Here is a 12,884-nt window from a genome sequence, read left to right on the forward strand (position 1 = left end):
AAGGCGCAGGGCAGGGGGCAGAATGGGGAGGCAGAAGGCCAGGCGGTGGAAGTGGGCTAGGCTGAGGATGCAGAGGACAGGCAGACTGGTCTTGCGGAGTGTGGGGGCCAGGCGGGCTGGACTGGGAGGTTCCTCCAGGGCACGAGCCCTCTGATTCCAATTCCACTGATCCATGACACAGGCCACTAGGAGTGGAGGAAATTGGGGGGAGGGTTGTGGGAGGGAGGGGACAGATGGGGAGCAAGTCCCTGTTCCCAGATGTTGAAGGAGGATGCCAGGGGAGAGATGGAGGAGGCATATGGGGAGTAGCCCCTGATAAGAATTAATATCTTTTCACTCTGTTATAATGTTTTTCTCCTAATGCAACTAGATTCACTTTTGCACAGTAGCTCCCATCCAACATTCTGACATGGAAAACCATTGTCAACTTGGTCTGATCAGCCAGTTAAATTGGATTTATGGAGTGGCCCAAAATAGCTGAAGCATACCCACGTGGGGTAGGATCAAATCCAATCCTAACAGTGTGTGTATTTTAGAAGTTCTTAGAAGATGGTATTGATATTAGTGAGGGCTGGCTTTTTATCTAGCTCAATTAACATTTTGATGATATGGAAACAGACACACTGTAAGTGTCTGACTTACACAGTAATGTAAAATGGACTAGGTATCATAATCTTTGAAAAGTCCTGAGGATGTTATTATTTTAATTGTTTTCAATTGTATGGCAGTATGAATCATTGTGTTTGGTTTCTGTGACACAGAGACCACATCCTCAAGAGTGGTCTGTAAATTTGTGACAACACTTGTTTGCATTTGGTGCCACACCATTGGTGAATGCAAAGCTAGTGCTGCCTGTGGTCATATTGCAAGTTTTTCCATCGGCAAAATTGTAGGTTCAGCTATAAAGATTTGGGGCTTGATTCCCCATTACATTACTCCTCTTTTACAGTGGTGCAACTCCAGACATTTAGTTCCAGTACAGTTGCACCAACTTGAAACTGGAGTAACACACAATGGTGACTCAAGGCCTTGGGCTTTTTGACTAACTATATGTCTTGCTACTTGATTTAAAGTCTCAGATATAAAAAGTGAATTATTTGTATTGCTAGAAATTTACACACTGTTTTTAAAATGTTAAACAACTGAGTGGAGCTGCTAAATCCAAGAAGCAAAATTAAATTAGTGAGTAAATTGCAAATTAGCCAAAAATTGATGGTTTTCTTAACACTGCATCAGACGGGCCCACAACATCTTCAGCTACCAGAGACAAAATCATGGAAGATTTTGGCAGCCAGTGTCTGTGTTGAAAATGTTTTAATCCTGATATCCCCAAGATAGTCAAACTTGATAGTGTTCTAGGAGCAGACTCTGGGTCAGAATGAAAATATTTATACCTCAGTAGCATCCACTGACATCTTACTGACTAATTGCAGTGAAGTTGAAGCTGAGTTGTCTAAAGAAAATCCCATTGACAAATCAAAATTTAGTGCAGAAACTTTAAGTTCAGAATAGAAATGTTTTATTGAAAAACATGGCCTTTTTTCTCAACCTCTGAGGGACCATTCCCACATGACTCAGACAAATCAATGCTTTTCAGCATCTTATTATGAAACCAGGTGTAACGGAGTGCACTCACTGTATGGGACCACCCCTTAATCAAGTGTGCGTGTCTGCTCTTTTTAGCTCGATTTCTCCACTCACGGTGCCCCCTGCTGGCCGCTGCGCTCATCAGGCAGGTCTTCGATGACAGCTCTCCAGCCAAATCACACACAGTCCATGTGCAAAGCCAAACAAACCCCTTTTAGGGCACACGGTACCCCTCCATTGGTACCCCTCCAGCTGAGATATTCCTCTCAAACTCAGTTCATGGACCCTAGCTCTCCAGCTGAGTCAGTCTCAGTTCAGCCCCCTTCGGGGGTGGGGGGTGGTAACAGTTCCAAATGCAGCACATCCCTAGGCCTGTTTAAACTCCCTTTCTCCAGGTGTAGCTACTTCCCCAGTGGCTGATGGGGGGTGACCCAGAGCCAGCCACTACTCCAGGCCCCGACCCAGCGACCCTATAAATAACAACCACATGCCACATCCCTCTAACTAACTGCATTTCCCTGGGCCACTTTCCAACAGCCCTTATCTTTCTCGAGTCCCAGCAGGATCACCTTTCCTGCTCTACTGACTCGTGGCCAATAACTGCTTGCCTTGGCCCTCACAGCTCCTGTAGCCAGTCAGGAGCACTTCTTGCTCCCCCGCTCCCAGCCAGCAGACTGAACTCACTCTTTCCCTGTAGCTGTAGCTCCTTTTATACCAGCCTGCTGAGACCTGGTTGGCTGCTTCCCTGCAGCCTCTTTCTGATTGGCTGCGTCCAACATCACTCCCTGTCAAAGGCCTGAATCAAACAAACTGATTTGGTTATGCTATTCTCCTCTGCAGGACAACATTTACTACCAAACTCTGTTGGCTTTTCAGGGATTCAGGGGAAAAAACATCAGAGGACTTGGCCTCAATAAGTGGAATGATAAATACAGTGATATGTGAAACATAGAACCATAGGACTGGAAGGGACATCGAGAGGTCATCTAGTCCAATCCTCTCCACTCATGGCAGGACTAAGTATTATCTCGACCATCCCTGACAGGTGTTTGTCTAACCTGCTCTTTAAAATCTCGAATGATGCAAATTCCACAACCTCCCTGGGCAATTTGTTCCAGTGCTTAACCATTCTGACAGGAAGTTTTTCATAATATCCAACCTAAACCTCCCTTGCTGCAATTTAAGCCCATTGCTTCTTGTCCTATCTTCAGAGGTTAAGGAGAACATTTTTTCTCCCTCCTCCTTGTAACACCCTTTATGTACTTGAAAACTGTTATCATGTCCCCTCTCAGTCTTCTCTTCTCCAGACGACACAAACCCAATTTTTTCAATCTTCCCTCATAGGTCATGTTTTCTAGACCTTTAATAATTTGTGTTGCTCTTCTCTGGACTGTCTCCAATTTGTCCACATCTTTCCTGAAATGTGGCGCCCAGAACTGGACACAATACTCTATCTGAGGCCTAATCAGTGTGGAGTAGAGTAGAAGAATTACTTCTTGTGTCTTGCTTACAACAGTCCTGCTAATACACCCCAGAATGATGGGGTTTTTTTTGTTTTTTTTTTGCAACAGTGTTACACTTTTGACTCATATTTAACTTGTGATCCACTATGACCCCCAGATCACTTTCTGCAGTACTCTTTTGTAGGTAGCCATTTCCCATTTTGTATATGTGCAATTTATTGTTCCTTCCTAAGTGGAGTACTTTGTATTTGTCCTTATTGAATTTCATCCTATTTACTTAAGACCATTTCTCCAGTTTGTCCAGATAATTTTGAATTTTAATCCTATCCTCCAAAGCACTTTCAACCAGTGGCAAAATAATGAATGAGTCAGTCTAGGGCCCCCCTCATGTGCACCAGAACTTGGGTAGAAGTGCAGGGGGAACCGCCACTGGAACTGTGGCCCTTCCCCCTGCTCCTCCTCTTCACCCAGGGCCCCACCCTCTGGCCAGGCCAGAAGTCGAAGTTGATAACTACTCTCTGGAAATTAGTTATGCACACACCTTAAAGTAGCTCCATTTAGGTTGTATTTCCCTAGTTTGTTTCTGAGAAGGTCATGTGAGACAGTATAAAAAGCCTTACTAAAGTCAAGATATACCACATGTTCTGCTTCCCCTCATCCACAAGGCTTGTTTCCCCTATCGAAGAAAGCTATGAGGTTGGTTTGACACGATTTGTTCTTGACAAATCCATGCTGACTGTAACTTATCACCTTATTATCTTCTAGGAGTTTGCAAATTGATTGCTTAATTATTTTCTCCATTATCCTTCTGGGTACTGAACTTAAACTAACTGGTCTGTAATTCCCCAAGTTGTCCTTATTTCCCTTTTTATAGATTGGCAGCATATTTGCCCTTTTCCAGTCCTCTGGAATCTCTCCTGTCTTCCATGACTTTTCAAAGACATCTGACTGTCACTTCATAGTTTGCTTAGTGTATGATCAGTGGGGCTTACATAGGACCGTTGACAAAGATCTCAAATTGAAAATAAGGAAAAGGGGCCAGTTGCTTAAGGCACAACCCCAATCTTATCATTAATACACCATCACTTTATCTATGTCTAATCTTGTATTTAGAGGTTGTAGAGAGGTCACTGCTGAGGGAAACAGCAGTAATTTTTTGTCTGTTGTCGAACTATCGGACAAATACAATCCTGTTCATCATACGGAAGCCAAAAGGCTCAACAATTTACTTCAGACCAGAAATTCCAAATGAAATCATCCAGTTGCTATCAGCCCAGGTTACAGAAAGTGTTGTTGATGACATCAGGAATGCTCCATTTTACCCAGAGATAATGGACATGACCCAGGATTTATCCAAAATCGACCAACTAAACCAAGTTTTTTGGTAGGTTACCATAGAAAAAGATGAAAAAGGCAATCCTTCCAAAATAAATATTAACAAGAGTTTTCTAGGATTTCACAGAATAAGTGGTCAATCAGGTGCTAATCCTGAAAGCAATACCAGCAAGTATATTGAAGATAGGTCTACTACTATCAAAAATATGAGGACAGGGATATGATGGCACTGCAAATATGAGCAGAATCTATTGTGCTGTAGAAGCAAGAACTGCTGAGAAAGTACCAAACACAAGAGACATGCACTGTGCTGCACACAATATGAATCTAGTGTGAAAGGATTCAGTACGGACAATCACAGAATTTCAAAATTGTTATGGTTTAGATGAGTGATTACATACTTTTTTGATCACAGCATTAACTGATGGACTTTGTGCTCTTCCTTTGCAAGTGAATCCAACCTAACTCTGAAAAGACTTTGTCCTACACATTGGTCTTCTCGTTATGAACTTCTGCAGACAGTAAGCAAAAATGTGTAGATGTAGTCTGCATATTGTGTTCATGTATTTATGGATGAGATAGATAAGTTCTCATTTTCCAAGAGGATAAAGATAAGCAAAATTTTAGATTTCAGGTTCGGGAATGGGTCCCTTACCTATTTTGCACCATGGCACTCTTGGGCCTTATTACGCCCTTGATATAAGAAGAGTGATGGATCTAATATGTCCTCCAGACTGCAAATGGTAAGAGCAAGTCAGACAAATATTTCTAATAGAAACCATATTGCAATCAGTTACTCTGGATGTTTCCTTTTGCATATCAGTATAATTGCTGTTTTACCTGGGATAAGTGTAAGGCAGCTTGCCCTTACCTATATCCTACATCTGTCAGAACCGTAGGAAAGCAAGGAGACCACAGTATCGGAGTTCAATGAAAAGGTGATGCAGAGCTGAGTAACATCTGCATTCTGATGACCCTGCCAGCCATCTCATTGTCTCCTCTCACAGCTTCACAAACACATCGAATAAGAGGGATGACAAGAACCCTGTGGACTCCACATGAGAGGGCCTATAAGGAAAAAGGGTACGCAAACTATCCTTTCACACCACACAGAGAGGAAAGAATGGCCCTGCCTTTCCCATCCATCTCTGCAAGGATCCTGCAGGCAAATTAACAAAACCTCAAGGTCAGTGGTATCAAAGGTAATGATAGCTCTAGCTATCAGACTACTAAGAGCAGAGGTGAGCAAACATCCGGCCTGCGGGACCGTACTTGAGCTCTGGCCGGGGAGGCTAGCCCCCGGCCCCTCTCCTGCTGTCCCCCTCCCCTGCAGCCTCAGCTCGCCGTGCCATCAGCGCTTTGGGTGGGCTGCAAGCTCCTGCCGGGCAGCGTGGCTGGTTCCGGCTGGGTCATGCGGCTGCCAGTCCTGCTGCTCTGAGTGGCATGGTAAGGGGGTGGGGAGCGGGGGGGTCGGATAAGGGGAAGGGGGTTCTGGGGGGCATTCAGGGGACAAGGAGCAGTGGGGGTTGGATTGGGGGTGGGGTCCTGGGGGGCGGTTGGGGCGGGGGATAGTCAGGGGGTAGGAAGTGGGAGGGGGCAGAGAGAGGGTGGGCATTTATTGGTAGAAGATCAACCAGGAATAACAATACCATCTCCCAAGCACACTCACATTTAAAAATCAGACTGACAGAAAATAGAGGACAGAAGACAACTGCAAGACTAAGATGTAAGTGCCGCTGCTCCAATATCCCTTTTTCAATAGCTTTCCCCCAAACAGAGAAGGTGTTAACTGGCAAGATTCTTACAATCAAGGGTATATTTTTACAGCTGACTTAACCCAGGCTCTTATTCGGGTGTTGTCCCAACCCCTCTCCCCATCCACACACAAATCACTCTCACCGTAGGTAAGTGGTGCTTTCAACCCAGGCTAACTGGCCTGTTCTGGGCTTGTGGGTTAGAGCCCAGGTTCTGTTTTCACTGAAGCTGGTAATTCACCCACCCAGTGCCTTCCCACAGTTCCTCCACGACCCAGAACAACAGTCAAATTCTCCCACAAGTGACTGGGAAAGAATCAGTGACCCAGCTTATTGCAGCCCAAAGAATCATGGGATAATATGCCTCCAGAAATCCTAGCAGCACACAAAGGTGAGCACACCAGGATTCAGTTATGGCTATGCAGTGTGGCTGCTCACATCTGAGCTAGGCTAGCCCAGGTGCTGATTACCTGAGTTTACTCTGCAATGAAGACATACCAGAAGAAAGGGTTTTATTCAGTGCTGACTCTTTAGGGGTGGATGGTACCATATTCTCTTCACTTCGTTTCTGATGGCCTTTTTCCCATTTCCCTTTAACCTTTGTTTTCCTCCTTATCCCAGTAGTGGCCACAGCAAGTGGTAGGGCTGAGCCTGCAGGCAGCTAGCTGCTCCCTCCCTTGATCCCCATTGTGTGCGCAAACACTTACCTCCCACCCTCTCCTGTACATTGATCATAGTTTCAAAGTGAAAAGCTACAGCACTGCAGGGGGACTGTCACAGAGAAGCATAATGGTAGGATATAAGCAAGATTCTTGTGGAAGTGGAAAGAAAAATGCGTGTCCTCTTCTCTTCTCCCTTTCAGTATGAAAAATGGGGACCCTTTACTATAAAGGGAAGGGTATAAAAAAATGTTTCTCTCTCTGTGATCCAGCTTCCCCCAACCACCACTGGCTCAGAAATACATGCAAACCTATTCACCCAGGCTGAGAACCTGTGGAATCGTTCCACAGATCAGAACCACCTTCTTCCTCCCAAAGTCCACAGGCTCAGAACAACTTCTCCACAATACACCCACAAACGCCTCCATGCTTAGAACACTTCCTCGCCATCTTACCTGACATCCAGCACCCCCAGGTACAGAATCCCCCCCCCCCCCCCAATTTGTTGCTGAACTTGTATTAGCTCCACAGAAGTCTGTATTCCATGTCCTGGGCCTGCTCCCTCTGCTATTGGCAGTATAAGGACTAGAGACTTCAGGAAGCCATATAATTTGCCTCTTTGGGGCAAAACTGAATTAGTCCCTCAGAAACCCATTTTTATTCAGGATGCTTCACCTCTTACGTAAATTTGCCCTAACTTGTGAATCAAAGTCTTGATCCATATACAATTTTTACATGGGGCACGGTGAATGAATGAGAATGGCACAAGGAGTTGGGAGAGCCTGAATTCTAATCCCAACTCTGCCACTAACTTTTTGTATAGTTTTGGCAAGTAATTTAACTTCTGTGCCTCGGTTTCCCCATCTATAAAATGGAAATAAGCTTTACCAACCTGGCTGGTCGCTGTGAGGATTTGTTAATTTATACAGCAGACTGAAAATGCTAAGTACTGTTTGTCTCTAGACTATTGTTATGCAATGACCTTTATTACCCTTAATTTCAACATCTACCAGTAGGATAACGAAATATTTTTGTAATCTAAATCTACCTAAGATGTGTGCCTATTTTGTGAGGTTATTCTGCTCATAAATGCCACCTGCAGCTAGGCATCTAGAAAAAGAAAACAACTGTTTTTTTTCACCTTTCACATTTGTTGCATCCTCTTCAGTGGGTTTCCGGCGGTTTGCTGTGGCCCCACAACAGACAGTTGCGCTCGCAGTACCTGTAGGTGTATGTCTTTCTCACTTTTCCTCATTGAGAGATTTGTCTAGAAGATAAAAACAAGCTCAGGGACGTCCTATGATTCTAACTGTGGAACTTCTCTCAGACTGGGTCAGTGCAAATGAGGGAGATTATGGTGACATTTGAAAGGTCCTATTGAAACACACACCCCAAAATTTTCCATCCCCACAGAAAGAGGCAGCAGAACCTTAAAATGAATCCTGAAATGCTGGAGCCACCCCTACTCCACCACAAATGAGTGAGACTTGCCTGCAGCTCTGTGACTACATGCACCATGGCAAAACTTACTTTCACTTCCACACAGCAGACAACACGCCCACCATCTGGTCTCAAAGAATAGGGAACTCCCTTACACCTTACAGAGCATACACACAGAGAAACCATATGCACACAGCAACCTGAGTACCGCACAGTCTCTTATGTATTTATCCTCACAACACCCCAGTGGGGCTGGAAAGTATTATCCCCATTTACAGATGGGAAACTGAGATACAGAGAGGCTAAGTGATTTGCCCAAGGTCACACAGGAAGTCTGTGGCAGAACAGGAGCTTAAACCTAGGTCCTAGACTAGCACCTTAACAACTGGTCCAGTCTCCTCTCCTTAACCTAATTATAGAGACCGCAACCTCTCCCTCTACTGTTCACACTATACACATCCAAACTAAAAAGAGACAACCTGATTCTCCTCTCCCTTAGACTAGTGTAAAGCCAAGTAACTCATGGTTGTATTTTTTTCAATTTTCTGATTTACAGAGATTGAAAAATGTTAGGGGGGGGTGTTGGTGTTTTTATTTTAAAAAAAACAAGAACATTATCTTTACACACACACACACACACACACACACACACACAACAAAAGAAAATGAAATTTTAAAAAAAATTATTGGTAAGACACATTTTTACTATTTTTGACCAGCTCTACCTTGAACTAGTTCCAAGGACTCAGTGAGGGAGTAAATCAGGACCCCAGGAAACTTGGAGCTTCCCAATACAACTGCTCAGTCTTTCAAATAAGGCATAGGATGAAATTCCTCTCTTTTTTGCAGAATACGGAAACGAAAGGAATAAAAAGTAAACCTCCTTGGAAAGGGTTTAGGTCCCTCTTTCCATTTCAATCAGAGACCTCACCTTCCATAGGCAGCTTCTCAGAGTAGAGCTCTGGCTTAGATGGCATGGAGAGGAATCCCTAGGACGCAATAACAATAAGGAATTCCAAATGCTGCTGCAATGGAAAAGAAAGACAGTCCCCAAAAAGGAAGGGAGAGGAAAAAGATCTATAGCACATTCCAGTTCAAGGCTCTCAAGGTACTTATCAGAACTGTGGTTTTGCAGATGCACACGGCAGAACAGCCAGAGTAGCCAAGGTAGTTAGTTTCCGCCAATGGTGGCAACTCCTGTATTACCTTTTTCCCTGGTCTTACCCAGCACAGCCCCTCTATTGAATCTGGCTGAACTGTGGCTGCAGCGAATTCGAGACATGAGAGAATATTGTATCTACTCAATTAGCACGGGGGACTCTCAAGCTGTGAAAATTTAAATGAGTGATCGCAAATATCTGATAATTGAACAGTATTGCAAAAATCTTTCCTCACAACAGTGAGTTACTTTTAAAGACGGACTTAAAATTAACCCAAAATGAGGACGTCTCACCCAACATGAAATGAAACTTGGCATGTTTGTTTGCACACCAGAGCACTGTAACAGCTTATTGCACTCTGAAGATGCACATTTGGAACTGGAAAGGGGTCATGGGACTTCAGTGGTATTTGTTGTTAATCTGATACAAACTCAGAGAGAGACTGACAGAGAGAGTCAGAGGACTCCTGATCTGCAGGGTTATATTGTTTATGGCTATGCCTAGACAAAAGAAAATGTGCTGATGTTATATTAAAAGTCAGATTCTGGTCTCACACTTGTATCAATCCAAAATAAAAAAAGTCAGTGGAATTATACCAGGGTACATGAGATCCGGTCCCAATTGTCTAATTTAACCTACAAAAGCAGAGGATTCATAGCTCAAAGAACTGGAGCTAAATCCATTTTCATTTAGGGCCAAATTGTCAACCTGTTATTCCCACTGGTGCAGTTCTTCAACACTGATCAGAGTTAGGGCTCCCATTCAGGGTTTAGTGATTTAGGCTGGGATTTTGAAAGAAGCCTGAATGTCACTGGATTTTGGGTACCTAACTCCTGTAGGCCCGACTGAAAATCTCAGCCTTGATCTTCTTTGCAATTAGATGCAGTGATTACAATATCTTTTATATTTCAGTGTGGTTTCCCTTTAACTTACCCAGGTGAGTTTGTACACTATAGCATATTACAGTATATTCCAACCTAAAGTAATGCAAAGTGGTAAATGTTATAAAACCTTGAAAGCTAAAGAATACAATAGAAAAGTCAACTAAACGTAACTGTAGAGGCACAAACATGATACTATAAAGAAGTTTCTTGATGCATTCTTCATAAAGACCTTCATTACAAAGATTACATTTAAGGAGGGAGATGGTCTGTGTCTTCCAGTAAGGTTTAAGTTTTTAAAAAGAAAAGTATTACAACCAGGAGTCTAGGTTTTATGCTTTATCCAAATTGCATGTTGGCACCAGTGCAGAGGAAGGGGCTCATGTTTAAACAAAGAGAACTGTAAGTGAAAACAGTTATTTGGAAGGGGGGAAACGTGTTTATTCTGTGCGGAGTTATTTAAACACAAAGAAATTAGGAGGTAGCAAGATTTCACTACAGTGGGATGGAAACGTACAACGGATGTGCATTACTTGGGCCAGGTCAAAAAGAATACAGCCCTGTCCAATTTGATTGGGCCCTTTTACTGCCTTTTTCTTGATATGATCAATATAATGGTAAACTAAATAGATATGAGAGGAGAAAAAACAGTACAATATTTAGGCTTGGAAGGCTCGGATTTTACCCTACAAATGTTGCTAAGCACCCACACACCTACCTCAAAAAAATGACAGAAAAATCTTCATCCTTCACAAAAATTTACAGAGAGGGGAATTTTTAGCAATTATTAAACTATCACTTATAGGCAAGGAAGAATCCCCAGCCTATTATACATAAACATGCCTTGGGAATGAAGTGAAGGTGAAGCCGTGACCTTGTGGATAGGACACTGGACTAGTACTCTGGAGACCTGGGTTTTACTCCTGGCTCTTCCACTTGTCTTCTGAGTGACCTTGGGCAAGTCTCTGTGTCTCAGTTTCTCCATCTGTAAAATGGGGATAATGATACTGCCTTCCTTTGTAAAATGGCTTGAGATCTACTGACAAAAAGTACTAGGTATTATTACATATGTGCTCTGATTATATCAGTGGTGGTGTAGTATTATCCACTATACCTGTGGGTGCTTCTTTTCAACACATGATGTTTGAAAACTAAATATTAGGAACTTGCTATTATGCAATTCAATCGTTAAATAAGATGATCTTATTTTGGAATAATGTATTTGCTGTAACACAAAGTCACAACAAACCTTCTGTCACTTTCTGCTGTATAACTAGTCAAAGTAAAGAATTTACCATTATTTCAGCGGCTCTTATAACAGCATATTTAATAAAAAGAAAAGGAGGACTTGTGGCACCTTTATTTGATTTATTTATTTGAGCATAAGCTTTCGTGAGCTACAGCTCACCTCATCGGATGCATCTTTAATGTAATTTACAAACGTTAAGAGCCAGATTCTGATGCTCTTTACTCAGTGGGACCCCGCAGGCGCATTGATTTCATTGGAACTAATCATGGCATAAGGCACTACTGAACATGAGTAAAGAACCAGAATTTGGCCCTAACTAGTTAATTTGCACACCATCCAGCGAGGCAGGTCAGATAAGGAAACTGAAACAGGGAAGTTGAGTCCAACATTTTCTAAAGGTGGCCACTGTATTTAGGCCCCCAACTTGAAGTCATTTAGAACTCAGCACCTCTGAAAGTCAGATTCAAGATGTCTCAAGTTGGACACGCAAAATCAGTGGCCACTTTTGAAAGTTTGGTCCTGTGGCTATGTATTCACTGCAGAGAAAGGGGTGTTTTTACATGGATATAGCTATCTTGTAAAATCCTAGTGGAGCCAAAGCACTGTAGTCTTTACCTTGATGTAATTAGTAGAGTTAATACCTGGTTGGGGAGGGGGGGGCAGGTTTACAGAGTTGACCTTGACTAACCACATCAAGGTAAAATTTACCTGTGCTTGTCCTCGTTTGGATTTTACATCGAGATAGGTATAACCTTTGGCCATAGAGGAAAGCAGTGTCAGAGCCCAGGATTCCTGCCTCCTGGTCCTTTGGTCAGACCACTGGTGCCCATCTCTTTCTCAGTCCCCTTGTAAGATCCTTTGGAGCTGGCACAATTTAGTATTTTGGTAGAATCAGAGAGGATCCAAATCTTGTTAGGACCGAGTGGCAATTGTTTTATAGGGTGCATTTCAGTGTCCGAGTTTCCCAAAGCACACTACACAGCAATACATAAAGAGCTGTTAGTATAATGACTGTGCAGGCTAAAGGAATGTGTACTAGGCACACAGCACTTAGAGTTACGTTGATTCTGTCACTTCCAGCTCACTTTTGCGCTTTGGTTTCCTGTGACACCGCAGCAAGGTACATGTGGTGCAGATCTGACAGAAAAGAGCAGAGTGGGAAGTTAAAAACTGCAGAGAAGCCTCCATTATGTGATATGTCCAATAAAAAAACAAAACAGATGCCCTTTAAGAAAATGATCAGTCACTAACAAAAAACCCCACCTTTTTTTCCTAAGTTCTTTGTTTTAAAAAATTGGTAGAATACTTGGAACAATGGGCAACATATTCTAGTACTGCTTCTGGCAGTTGTTTTGA

General features: G+C 43.0%; 1 long non-coding RNA gene across 1 annotated transcript in view; it reads right to left on the reverse strand.

Moving 5' to 3' along the window:
- Positions 1 to 12,884, reverse strand: part of LOC142071465 (uncharacterized) — a 108,025-nt gene that overhangs the window by 81,251 nt on the left and 13,890 nt on the right. Inside the window, exon 2 of the long non-coding RNA XR_012667497.1 lies at positions 7,940 to 8,065. This is a non-coding gene — a long non-coding RNA (uncharacterized LOC142071465). The remainder of the gene's footprint in view (positions 1 to 7,939; positions 8,066 to 12,884) is intronic.

This window comes from Caretta caretta, chromosome 3, assembly GCF_965140235.1.
Source record: "Caretta caretta isolate rCarCar2 chromosome 3, rCarCar1.hap1, whole genome shotgun sequence".
In the NCBI taxonomy this organism is placed as follows: domain Eukaryota; kingdom Metazoa; phylum Chordata; order Testudines; family Cheloniidae; genus Caretta; species Caretta caretta.